Raw genomic sequence first — 13,575 nt, 5'->3', positions numbered from 1 at the left:
TTTTAAAGGTACATTCATACAGAAAGGTATTCAATTTCCTAAGATTTATTATAGTACGGAATGAACCATCAGCTTTGGGGACCAGGAATAAAGGGTAATAAAATCCTCTTCCTTCCTGATCCTTTGGCACTTCTACCAGGACCTTTTTGGCCAAAAGACTGAAGATTTGTAATTGGAGCGCCTCATGTTGTTCTGGCCCTCTAAGGGATGTCAGTATGAATGCATCCTGTGGAATCCGACAAAACTCCAATTTGAACCCAGATCCACTGACTTGATGTTATATGTCTCCATTTGTGGTGAAAAAATATTAACCTACCACCTACTGGGGTTTTTATTTTATCGGTATCTATTACGTCTAGTTGCATCGGATCCACTAAACAAAGCACCTCTTTGCCTTGTTTCTTTCGAATCCCAGCAGTCTTTTTGTGGCTTATATGGCTTCCTTCTATTAAATGGCCGTCTTCTAAACACCCTCCTGTAGGAAGGAAGAAATTGTTTAGGGAATCCCTTCCTTCTCTCCCCTGCTTTGGTGAGTAAATCATCGAGCACTTTTCCAAATAGGAACTCACCCTGACATGGGATAATACAAAGTCTAGATTTGGACTGTGAATCCCCTTTCCAGCCCTTTAGCCAGAGGGCTCATCGAGCCGCGTTAACCAGGCCAGCTAACCTAGACGCCAGACACAAAGAATTTGTTGATGCGTCAGCTAAAAATGCTGTGGCATCTTTGATCAATGGAATTGTCTGTAGGATTTTTTCTCTCGCCACTTTCCCTTTGACCTGTTGTTCCAGCTGATCTATCCAGACTAATAGTGATCTTGCCATGCATGTGCCGGAGATGGCAGGTTTGAAAGCTCCAGTCTTTGTTTCCCAGGACCTTTTAAGCAAGGCTTCAGTTTTGTGGTCCATTGGGTCCGACAAGACCCCTGCATCCTCCACTGGTAAAAACAACTGTTTTGATGTGGATGCAACAGCCACATCTACTTTTGGAATCTTAGACCCTATGGCCAGTTACTCGTCACTAAAAGGATAACGCCTTTTAGAACAGGATGGGAGGAATCCTTTACCTTGTCTGTCCAATTCCTTTTTAACAAGGTCTTTAATGGCGGAGACCACTGGAAAGGCACGCCGCTTCTTCTGTGCTAGTCCAGCAAACATTATATCTTGTGCGGACCGAGACTCTTTCATGTCTCTGCACCCCATTGTATTCCTAACAGATTTCACAAGATTATCTATGCTATCGATGGAGAAGCAAGTTCTGCCATCGTCGTCTGATGAACTAGATGATGAATCAGATGAATCAGAGGGACAAGATGATCGGATCAAGCCCTCTTCGGATCCTGAACTTGAGATGGGGGAGGGGACTCTGTTCCACTGTTTCTTTGAACCATTGCACTCCAGAGCCTGAATTTTCTGTCTGATCAAGGCTCTGATATTTCTGGTTACTACTGCAGCCTCTTCTTGCAAGGTCTGATCAATGCAACCTGGGCACAACCGTTTGGGGTTTGAGTTGGGAAGGGAGTGTATACACAGGGCGCATTCCACATGTTTCGACTTATGGGTTTTCTTAGCCTAGGAGGGAGAGGTATAGAGAAGGAAGGGGTCATCTTAATAGGTAAAGGCTTGTTCACACTCACTCAATGAAGCTATAACAGTATCGGTTCTGAAGGGGGAGACGCCATGCGGGTTCTAGGTAGATCCACTTCTCTACTCCGTTGCCCTGTGCCTGTGGAAGTCTCCTCTCTGGAGCGTCCGCTCTTTTTAGTACTGCTGCTTTTTGTGCTGCCACTGTGGCCACTCCTGGCACTTTTAGTACTTCTATTGCTGCTACTCTTAGTAGTGCTGCTCTGCTCCACCGCTATTGGGTGCACCTCATGCACCAGGGACGACATAACGAGCATTCCGCTCTGGATACCACCGGCATTTTTAAAACATGGTGCCATCAATACCGCCTCCCGGGCCTTCCCCCGGAAGTGCTTCAGCTACTTCCAGGTCAGACACGCCGGAGATCACTTACTGTGGCCGCGCCCCGCTTCCACTACCGAACGTGTCCTCGGGAGGCAGAGTCATCTCCCTGAAGCCTGCCAGATAGCGTCCAGATGAGGGGGGAGGCTGCATGCCGTGGGTCCCCCCGCCGCTGCTTCATAAGCCGCAGCCCCTGCTGTTCCCACAGAGACCATGCAGGCGAGTGCATTGGCCCTGGGATCTTCATTTCATGCAGGTGTTCCAGGGAATCCTATAGGGACAGGAAACCAACTGAGGAGGAGAGGGGTACCACCCCTTTTATTTCTGTAGGTTTCCTGTTCCTATGGACGAATCCCTCTCTCTTGGGTGCTGTAGCAGCGAAAAGCAAAAAATTATTTTACAAACTCAACGTGAGAGGGCCATATGACCTTATACGTATACGCTGTGGTGATGAATGGAAGACCGCATTCAATACACCTGATTGGTAGATTTGTGGTAATTTTCCTAGATGAGTTATTGAGTTACTCACGTACTCTGCAGGAGCATTGTGAGCAAGTCAGACAGCTGGAGTGGGAAAAACATTACCCAGCAATCCGTTTTTGACATTTCAACTCCATCATTAAAAAATGTCCTAGCACTAAGAGAGATAAAAAAGAAGATGGAAGATTCACTAAATGTGGCATGTCTTCCTAATAAAATCATTACGTACAATCTGAAAAATTGTCTATGTTGTCATGCGATCTGCCATGGTCTCTCTGAAATCACCTTTATTTCTACAGGTGAAATTTTCCCTATGAAAAGTCCCATGTCATGTTCCACCAGTTATGTCATTATGTAATTATATGCTAATGTCAGAATGTATATGTGGGAAGGACGACCCAACCCCTCCACAAAAGGCTGAACTCGCACCGTTCCAAGATTCAATAGGGTTTTCTCAAACATGGGCTTTCACGCCACTGCACCATCAAACACAATAAAGATGACAAACAATGGAAAATATTCCCCACAGAGGAGATTCCCCCACAGGTTCAGAATCGCACTGGACAACTACATCAGAAAGAAATATTTTGGATTTATAAACTAAACACCTTACTCCAAATGGACTCAGCAAAATCACAGATGTATTTTTGTGACCACCTTTCTGACTTCATAAATTGTATTATTTATTATAACAATTTATCATATTGTTAATACATTTTATTGGTCTTTTCATTGGGGATCTTAATTATTTTAATATTTTTAACATACTTCTAATACTTTCAGAAATGTCTGTCATATTTATCACTCTTATTTATAATACAGTTTTCATACATTTCTACTATAATAACACATAGTTTATTTATAGCAAATCGGGTAACTATTCTTTTCATATCCTGATATATACTATATTATTATAATTTATATATAAGGTAAAATAAAGAACCCCCAAAAAAATGTTCCTCCACCACTTGGGCTATGTTCACACGTAGCCTTTTTGATGCATTTTTCAACTTTAACATTGCTTTCAACCAATAAAAATGCATTCACTGGGAAATGTCATTGTAACATTTAACACCCCTAGCTGGCCATGTGGTGTGTGACACATACGCAGACACATCTTGTTTCATTTATGAAGGAGGGACTCAAAGTCATAAAGCCTATTTTTATAGTGGGATCAGGCGGCATTAATATTCTTAAAGGTCAATTATTATACAGTGGGTCTCCTATACTGTTATATTGTTATTGCCTATGCAGTGAGTGGCTGGGCTGCCAAAAATTAGGATGCACCCCAATAACCCTTTCATGAGACTTACAGGAGAGCCTCCTGAAAAAATGTTCCCATTCTAAGAAAGTGGGTCTCCCATAGTGTTTGCTTAAGCATTGAATGCAAGGCCTGCCCTGCTCTAAAGATACATTCACCCCAATAACCCTTTGAACAGACATCCTGGATGGTCACATGAAACCAAAGTTCCCATTATTTTTCGTTTGGTACTGCCATACTGTTAGCCTATGCATTGAGGGCAAGGCCTGCCCTGCCACAAAGTTATACACATCCCAATAAGCCTTCGAACCCACGTACTGGCTGGTCACAGGAAAACCAAGTTCACATTATTATATTTTTAAGTCACATAAAGTTTGCCCATGAAGTGAATACAAGGCATGCCCCAAATTTGCATGCATGCCAATCATCCAAGGAAGAAATGTGAAGGATGGCTTCAGAAAAATGTTTTCCATGGTTAACCCCTTAGTGACAGAGCCAATTTGGTACTTAATGACCGAGCCAATTTTTGCAATTCTGACCACTGTCACTTTATGAGGTTATAACTCTGGAACGCTTCAACGGATCCCGCTGATTCTGAGATTGTTTTTTCGTGACATATTGTACTTCATGTTAGTGGTAACATTTCTTCGATATTACTTGCGATTATTTATGAAAAAAAACGGAAATATGGCGAAAATTTTTAAAATTTTGCAATTTTCAAACTTTGTATTTTTATGCCCTTAAATCAGAGAGATATGTCACACAAAATAGTTAATAAATAACATTTCCCACATGTCTACTTTACATTAGCACAATTTTGGAAACAAAAATTTTTTTTGTTAGGGAGTTATAAGGGTTAAAAGTTGACCAGCAATTTCTCATTTTTACAACACCATTTTTTTTAGGGACCACATCACATTTGAAGTCATTTTGAGGGGTCTATATGATAGAAAATACCCAAGTGTGACACCATTCTAAAAACTACACCCCTCAAGGTGCTCAAAACCACATTCAAGAAATTTATTAACCCTTTACGTGCTTCACAGGAACTGAAACAATGTGGAAGGAAAAAATGAACATTTAACTTTTTTTTGCAAACATCTTAATTCAGAACCATTTTTTTTATTTTCACATGTGTAAAAACAGAAATGTAACCATAAATTTTGTTATGTAATTTCTCCTGAATACGCCAATACCCCATATGTGGGGGTAAACCACTTTTTGGACGCACCGCAGAACTTAGAAGTGAAGGAGCGCCGTTTTACTTTTTCAATGTAGAATTGGCTGGAATTGAGATTGGACGCCATGTCGTGTTTGGAGAGCCCCTGATGTGCCTAAACAGTGGAAACCCCCACAAGTGACACCATTTTGGAAACTAGACCCCTTAAGGAACTTATCTAGATGTGTGGTGAGCACTTTGAACCCCCATGTGCTTCACAGAAGTTTATAACGTAGAGCCCTGAAAAAAAAAATCGCATTTTTTCTACAAAAATGATCTTTTTGCCCACAAATTTTAATTTTCACAAGGGTAACAGGAGAAATTAGACCACTAAAGTTGTTGTGCAATTTCTCCTGAGTACGTCGATACCCAATATGTGGGGGTAAACCACTGTTTGGGCGCACCGCAGAGCTTGGAAGAGAAAGAGTGCAGTTTTACTTTTTCAATGCAGAATTGGCTGGAATTAAGATCGGACGCCATGTCGCGTTTGGAGAGCCCCTGATGTGCCTAAACAGTAGAAATCCCCCACAAGTGACCCCATTTTGGAAACTAGACCCACCATGGAACTTATCTAGATGTGTGGTGAGAACTTTGAATGCCCAAGTGCTTCACAGAAGTTTATAATGCAGAGTCGTGAAAATAAAAAATATTTTTTTTTTCCACAAAAAAGATTTTTTAGCCCCCAAGTTTTTATTTTCACAAGGGTAACAAGAAAAATTGGACACCAAATTTGTTGTCCAATTTGTCCTGAGTATGGTGGTACCCCATATGTGGGGGTAAACCACTGTTTAGGCGCACAGCAGAGCTCGGAAGGGAAGGAGCGCCGTTTTGGAATGCAGACTTTGATAGAATGGTCTGTGGGCATTATGTTGCGATTGCAGAGCCCCTGATGTACCTAAACAGTAGTAACCCCCCACAAGTGACCCCATTTTGGAAACTAGACCCCCCAAGGAACTTATCTAGATGTGTGGTGAGAACTTTGAATGCCCAAGTGCTTCACAGAAGTTTAGAATGCAGAGTCGTGAAAATAAAAAATATTTTTTTTTCCACAAAAAAGATATTGTAGCCCCCAAGTTTTTATTTTCACAAAGGTAACAGGAGAAATTGGACTGCAATAGTTGTTGTCCAATTTATCCCGAGTACACTGATGTGCCATATGTGGGGGTAAACCACTGTTTGGGCGCACGGCAGAGCTCGGAAGGGAAGGAGCGCCGTTTTGGAATGCAGACTTTGATAGAATGGTCTGTGGGCATTATGTTGCGTTTGCAGAGGCCCTGATGTACCTAAACAGTAGTAACCCCCCACAAGTGACCCCATTTTGGAAACTAGACCCCCCAAGGAACTTATATAGATGTGTGGTGAGAACTTTGAATGCCCAAGTGCTTCACAGAAGTTTATAAAAAAAGTCATAAAAAAAAATATATATATATTTTTCCACAAAAAAGATTTTGTAGCCCCCAAGTTTTTATTTTCACAAGGGTAACAAGAGAAATTGGACCCCAGAAGTTGTTGTCCAATTTATCCCGAGTACGCTGATGCCCCATATGTGGGGGTAACCCACTGTTTGGGCGCACGGCAGAGCTCAGAAGGGAGGGAGCACCATTTGACTTTTTGAGCGCAAAATTGGCTGTCGTGTTTGGAGACCCCCTGATGTACCTAAACAGTGGAAACCCCCCAATTCTAGCTCCAACCCAACTCCAGCACACCCCTAACCCTAATCCCAACCTGATCCATAATCCTAATCACTAACCCTAACGATAATCACAACCCTTACCCCAAAACAACCCTAATGTCAACCCTAACCATAACCCTAATCAAAACCCTAAATCCAACACACCCCTAATCCTAATCTCAACCCTAACCTCAAACCTTACCCTAATCCCAATACACCCCCAATCACAACCCTAACCTTAACCCTAATCCCAAACCTAACCCTAATCCCAAGCGTAACCCTAATGCCAACCCTAACCCTAATACCAACCCTAATCCAAACCCTAGCCCTAATCCCAACTCTAACCCTAACTTTAGCCCCAACCCTAGCCCTAACTTTAGCCCCAACCCTAACCCTAGCCCTAAGGCTACTTTCACACTTGCGTCGTTTGGCATCCGTCACAATCCGTAGTTTTGGACAAGAAACGGATCCTGCAAATGTGCCCGCAGGATGCGTTTTTTGCCCATAGACTTGTATGGCCGACGGATCGTGACGGATGGCCACACGTCGCGTCCGTCGTGCACTGGATCAGTTGTGTTTTGGTGGACCGTCGGCACAAAAAAGTCCAATAAAACATTTTTTTGTACGTCGCATCCGCCATTTCTGACCGCGCATGCGTTGCCGTAACTCCGCCCCCTCCTCCCCAGGACATAGATTGGGCAGCGGATGCGTTGAAAAACTACATCCGCTGCCCACGTTGTGCACAATTTTCACAACGTGCGTCGGTATATTGGGCCGACGCATTGCGACGGCCCCGTACCGACGTAAGTGTGAAAGAAGCCTAACCCTAAATTTAGCCCCAACCCTAACCCTAAATTTAGCCCTAGCCCTAACCTTAGCCCTAACCCTAGCCCTAACCCTAGCCCTAACCCTAACCCTACCCCTAGCCCTAACCCTAGCCCTAACCCTAGCCCTACCCCTAACCCTACCCCTAACCCTAGCCCTAACCCTACCCCTAACCCTACTCCTAACCCTAGCCCTAACCCTAGCCCTAACCCTAGCCCTACCCCTAACCCTACCCCTAACCCTAACCCTAACCCTAGCCCTAACCCTACCCCTAACCCTACCCCTAACCCTACCCCTAACCCTAACCCTACCCCTAACCCTACCCCTAACCCTAATTTTAGCCCCAACTGCTGTTCTCCTGCCGGCCAGCAGATGGAGACAGATGGCGGGCGCACTGCGCATGTGCCCGCCATTTTCTTTTCCCCGGCAGCCAGGAGGAGCAGCAGGAGGACCCAGGGACACAGATGAGTGTGCTAGGGTCCCCGAATCCCCCTATTTCTCTGTCCTCTGATGTGCGATCACATCAGACGACAGAGAATTACACTTTACTTTTTTTTTTTTTTTTTGCGGTCGCCGGTAAACAGTTAATTACCGGCGATCGCAAAACAGGGGTCGGTAAAACCGACCCCGATCATGTTCTTTGGGGTCTCGGCTACCCTCGGCAGCCGAGACCCCAAAGATTCTCCCGGTGCCGGCCGGCGGGCGCACTGCGAATGCGCCCGCCATTTTGAAGATGGCGGCGCCCACCGGGAGACACGAGGAGCATCGGGGGAGATAGGTGAGTATTGGGGGGCTACCTGGGACCCCTTTTCTCTGTCCTCCGATGTGCGATCACATCGGAGGACAGAGAAATTAAAAAGAGATTGCGTTTTTTTTTTTGCGAACGCCGGTAAACGGTTAATTACCGGCGATCGCAAATGCGGGGTCGGTTAAAAATCCCCCGAATCATGTTCTCTGGGGTCTCGGCTACCCCTGGCAGCCGAGACCCCGGAGAAAATCCGACTCTGGGGGGCGCTATTCACTTTTTCCACAGCGCCGTTAATTAACGGCGCTGTGGTTTAAGTACCCTTAGCGGCCGCCGTTAAAAGGCGTATCGTCGGTCGTTAAGGGGTTAAAGGAGCGGGTCTCCTATATTTGTAATGCCCATACACTAAGTGTATGGGGTTAATAAACCAAACAGATAAATATATGTAGAGTCGTGTATCTATCAAAACACTCAACACCTACAAATATGATACACAAACCAAAGAGTCTTCTAAAAAGTATATAGTTTATTGTTTACATAATAATCACAACATTAAAATTAGGGAACAGACCACCAGGTGGCAATAGAGTGCAAGGTTCCATCTAGGGGTATGGGCAATAAATATATACATCAAATTGACAATAAATTTAATCAGTAAAAAGATGATCACTACTATTATTGTTTTGTTCCGTATAGAAAACCAAACAGTGATTGAATATATGTCAAAGGCTAAAATGCACTAAATACTCACATTTCTAACTAGAAGTGCATATATCAAGTAAGTACTCAGAATAAAGTGAGCGCTGTACATAAATACTAAATTGTCCCAAAAAGTATAAATAGATAAGGTGATAATAAATATAAAAATGGGGAATACCAAATAGAAAGTAGCCTAATTACTAAAATACGAACCATATTAGTGCATCAAACATGATCATCTTACAGTGTTATGTTGCCATGATCGTACATACCCTGGTAATAGACCCGCACGGCCCAACGTGCGTTTCGCTTCAGCTTTGACGAGGGAGACTCTTCAAACCATTCCCGGTGACTACCTCTTGAAGCTCATCAAGAGAATGCCAAGAGTGTGCAAAGCAGTCATCAAAGCAAAAGGTGGCTACTTTGAAGAACCTAGAATATAAGACATACCCGTACCATAAGACGCACCCCAAATTTGGGGTGAAAATTGCAGAAAAAAAGATTTTTTATAAGATGGGGGTCCGTCTTATTGTCTGAATTTAAGATCTCTTACCTGAGGGCAGGCAGTGGCAGAGCAGGGTCGCAGGAGGCATGGTGGTGGCAGAGGTGAGGTGATGCTGAGGTGCGGTGGGCGGAACGGCGTGCACCTGAGCAGGGTCCCATCCTGCTTAGGTGGGCGACGCCATGGCCTGGTGTCCATGGGGAGGTTGCGGCAGTGCTGTGGTGGCGGAAGATGTGCGGTCACATCCTCAGGTGGCGGCAGCCAGGGTCCCTTCCCCATGTGAGGTGACGCCACGGCAGTATTGAAGGAGAGCAGCCAAGCTGGGTGAGTCATGGTTTTCCCGGTGGCGGCGGGCTTACCGGCATTGTGGCGGCGACAGAGGTGCGGGGATGATGTGGTGCGGTGACCGGTATGGCGTGAGCAGGGTCCCGTGCACATTTGAGATGAATGCGTGGCCGGGTATTGAAGGAGAGCAGCAGAGCTGGGTGAGTTACGGTTTTCCCGGTGGCGGCGGCCATCTTCCTGAGGCCGCGCGTGCGCAGATTCAGTACTCTGCTTCCCATGGCTTCAGTAAAATGGCCGCGGGAGGCCGCGCGTGCGCAGATGGAGATCGCGGCGGCCATTTTCCTGAAGCCGAGATCTCAATCTGCGAACTCGGCTTCAGGAAAATGGCCACCGCGATCTCCATCTGCGCACGCGCGGCCTCCCGCGGCCATTTTCCTGAAGTACGAGGAAACAGAAAACTCAATCTGCGCACGCGCGGCCTCAGGAAGATGGCCGCCGCCACTGGGAAAACCGTAACTCACCCAGCTCTGCTGCTCTCCTTCATTACCGGGCCACGGATTCAGCTCAAATGTGCACGGGACCCAGCTCACGCCATTCCGGTCACCGCGCCACATCATCCCCGCACCTCTGTCGCCACCACAATGCCGGTAAGCCTACGTTCCAACTATAAGATGCACCCCCCATTTTCCTCACAATTTTTTTTGGGAAAAAGTGCGTCTTATAGTCGGAAAAATACGGTAATTTCAGTTGTTTCACACTTTTTTGTTAAGTATATTATTCCACATGTGTTAATTCATAGTTTTGATGCCTTCAGAGAGAATGTGCAATTTTCATAGTCATGAAAATACAGAAAAATCTTTAAATGAGGTGTGTCCAAACTTTTGGTCTGTTCTGTATCTCCCCCAAAATATCTGGATTTGAGGTTAGGATTCACTGTTATAATGCATTGGTGTACAGAAGTCTGGCCCAATCCAGCCCTTGTTCATTTTTATATGAGTCAGCCTGTAAACATTTTCAGTTTTCAGAAGGATTCGCTTATCAGTTATAATTCCACCAGTGGCACTAAAAACCCGCCCTGACAGAACGCTAGTGGCAGGACAGGCCAGGACCTCCAAGGTGTAGAGAGCCTGTTCATGCCACGTGTCCAGCTTTGAGACCTAATAATTATAAGTTACAGAGGAATCACAAAGGACGGTGGTACGGTCAGCAAGGTACTCCCTCAGCATCTTCCAAAACTTTGCACTCCTTGTGACAGCCACTGTGATGGGAGGATCTGAAAAAACTGTCCCGGATCTTTGCCATTGTTCCTCTGCCTGTGCTGGATTGTACTTCTGTCTCTCTCGCCTGAACTCCTTAGTTGTCCAAGGAACTGTGACCTCTGCCACCAGTGTTTACGGATGGGAATTTTTTTAATAATTCCGCAGCAAGGGCTTTCTGGTAAAGCACCATTTTAGTACACCAGTCTGCCTCTGGAAGAATATATTGAAAGTTCTCCTTGTAGCGTGGGTCTAAAATTGTCACTAACCAGTTATTACGATTTGGGACCAGGAGAACGAGATAGGTGAACCCACTGAACCGAAACAGCGAACCTCCCCAGGACGAGTGGACCAGGTAGAACACCCCGTCTACAGGGAGCGTTAGGAGGACACAGAAGTCTTGCCTGGTGCCAGTCTGGCATGCATGGCTGACTTTATGTTGCACTGCTTTTCCCGTGACCCTCGTATGATCAAAATTTTGGATGACAGTCATTACTGGTGTCAGGTCGCCGTTATCACCGCCGCGGTCCCTGCAGTCCGCTAATACTTACCGCTCCACGGCGTCCCAGCGTGCTCCTGTTCTTCCTTCAGCGCCGTCTCCTCTGCTCGCTCTCCCGGCTCCTGCTTCCTGTCGGGCATGCGCACTAGGGTTCTCTGCGCACGCGCACACTGCCCTTTTGTCCAGACGCTCCTTCTGCTGCTCTCTGTGGTCCTGGAGGACCATGACCTGGAAGGTACGCTGCCGGTCTGCATTTAAGGCCGCCTCTTCCTTTTGGCTGTGCCTGTTTGTCATTTGTTTTTCTAGCAAGTGTCTCTGGCTCTCACGCTTCCTAGCATACTCTGCGTTCTCTTTGCGGCTTGTCTTTCGTTTCTGGTTTTTCGTTTCAGTGCCTAACCATTGTCTGTTTCCGTGCTTCTCTTTCAGCTCCAGTTCCCCTGTGTCTCCGTTTCCTCGGTGCTCCTGTTCCTCAGCCTAGTCCTTCCGCCTTCGTCTCCTGTTCTTCCGTGGTCTTGTGTCCTCATCTGTCTACTGGTTTGTCTCCCACTCTCCATCCATTTTGTCAGTCTCCCATTACCCGTTCCTCATCTTCTTTCTTGTTTCTTTCCCGTCGTCCCTGCCTTGTCCTTTCCTTTCCCCCTGCTTTGGTACCGGCTGCCGTGCAGTAGTCTCCCCTGGGCCTCCTCACCAAGAGGACGACTGACCCTGCTATCCTCCTGCCCCCTGTCATCAAGCCATCCACGCTTAATAGATGGTATGACAGTAGTGCTTGTAGTACCGTCTATAGAGCACGAAAGCTGTTCTTCCTCCGCCTCTTCCACATTGTCACCCAAGCCATGTTGGGATGAGATGAGGTGGGCTGTGTGTAATCATCATGTATGGTTCCTTGCTCAATGTCCTCCTGCTCTGCCTGCAATGCATCCTCTTTGATTGTGAGCATGGAGCATTTCAGAACACAGAGAAGCGGGATGGTGAAGCTAATTATGGCATGATCACCACTCACCATCTTGGTGGAGTCCTCAAAGTTTTGGAGGATGTTACATACGTCTGACATCCATGTCCACTACTGAGGTCTTATGTCTGGAGTCTGAACTGAGTACCAATCACCTTGTTAATGCTGGTAGTCAACAACAGCCCTCTTCTGCTCACAAATCCTTTCCAGCATATGCAGTGTAGAGTTCAAACTCGTGGGCACATCACACACCAGTCGGTGAGCCGGAAGCTGCAAACTTTGCTGAAGCACGGGCAAGGGTGGCTGAAGCTGTACCTGACTTTCTAAAATGGGCACACATGCGACATACTTCGACAAGCAGATCGGGCAGCTCCGGGTAGGTTTTGAGAAACCGCTGAACCATGAGGTTCAGGCATGGCACGTGTGAGCTCACCTCGCATCAGAGCCGCCACCAGGTTCTGGCCATTGTCACACACGACCATGCTGGCTGTAGGTTCAGCGGTGTCAGCCACAGATCTGCCTGCTCTTTTAGAGCTGTCCACAACTCTTCAGAATTGTGTGGTTTGTCACCTAAGCATATTAGCTTCAGCACAGCCTGTTGCCGCTTGGCTGAGGCATTGCTGCAGTGCTTAAAGCTTGTGACTGATGGGGTCATTTCGGAGATGGAGGTTGAAGAGGAGGAGGAGGAAGTGCAGGAGCTGTAGACTGTGGGAGCAACCACGATTGATGTAGGGCCTGCAATATTCAGCATCGGGAGTACATGTTCCAAAACAAGGTCCGACTGGGTCCCAGCTTCCACTGTGTTAACCCAGTTTGCCATCAGTGAGATGTACCATCCCTGACCACAAGCACTTGTCCACGTTTCCGTGGTTAGGTGGACTTTCCCAGTAACAGCATTGTTGAGGGCATGGGCAATATTGTGGGACATATGGTTAATGCCGGGACGGCACACCGGGAGAAATAGTGGTTGCTGGGGATTGAATACATTGGGACAGCCGCCGCCATCAGGTTGCGGAAAGCTTCCGTCTCAACTAGCCTAAAAGACAACATTTCAAGTGCAATCAGATGAGAAATGTGTGAATTTAGTACTGTGGCCTGGACGTCTTGACTGCGTATTTCCGCTTGCGTTCCAAAAACTGGGGTATGGATAACTGAAGGCTGTGCTGTTACAAGGACGTGGACGTGCTTGATGATGGTGCTAGTTGAGTGGGGGCA

This window comes from Ranitomeya imitator, chromosome 2, assembly GCF_032444005.1.
Source record: "Ranitomeya imitator isolate aRanImi1 chromosome 2, aRanImi1.pri, whole genome shotgun sequence".
In the NCBI taxonomy this organism is placed as follows: Eukaryota; Metazoa; Chordata; class Amphibia; order Anura; family Dendrobatidae; genus Ranitomeya; species Ranitomeya imitator.
This window is presented reverse-complemented; position numbering follows the sequence as displayed.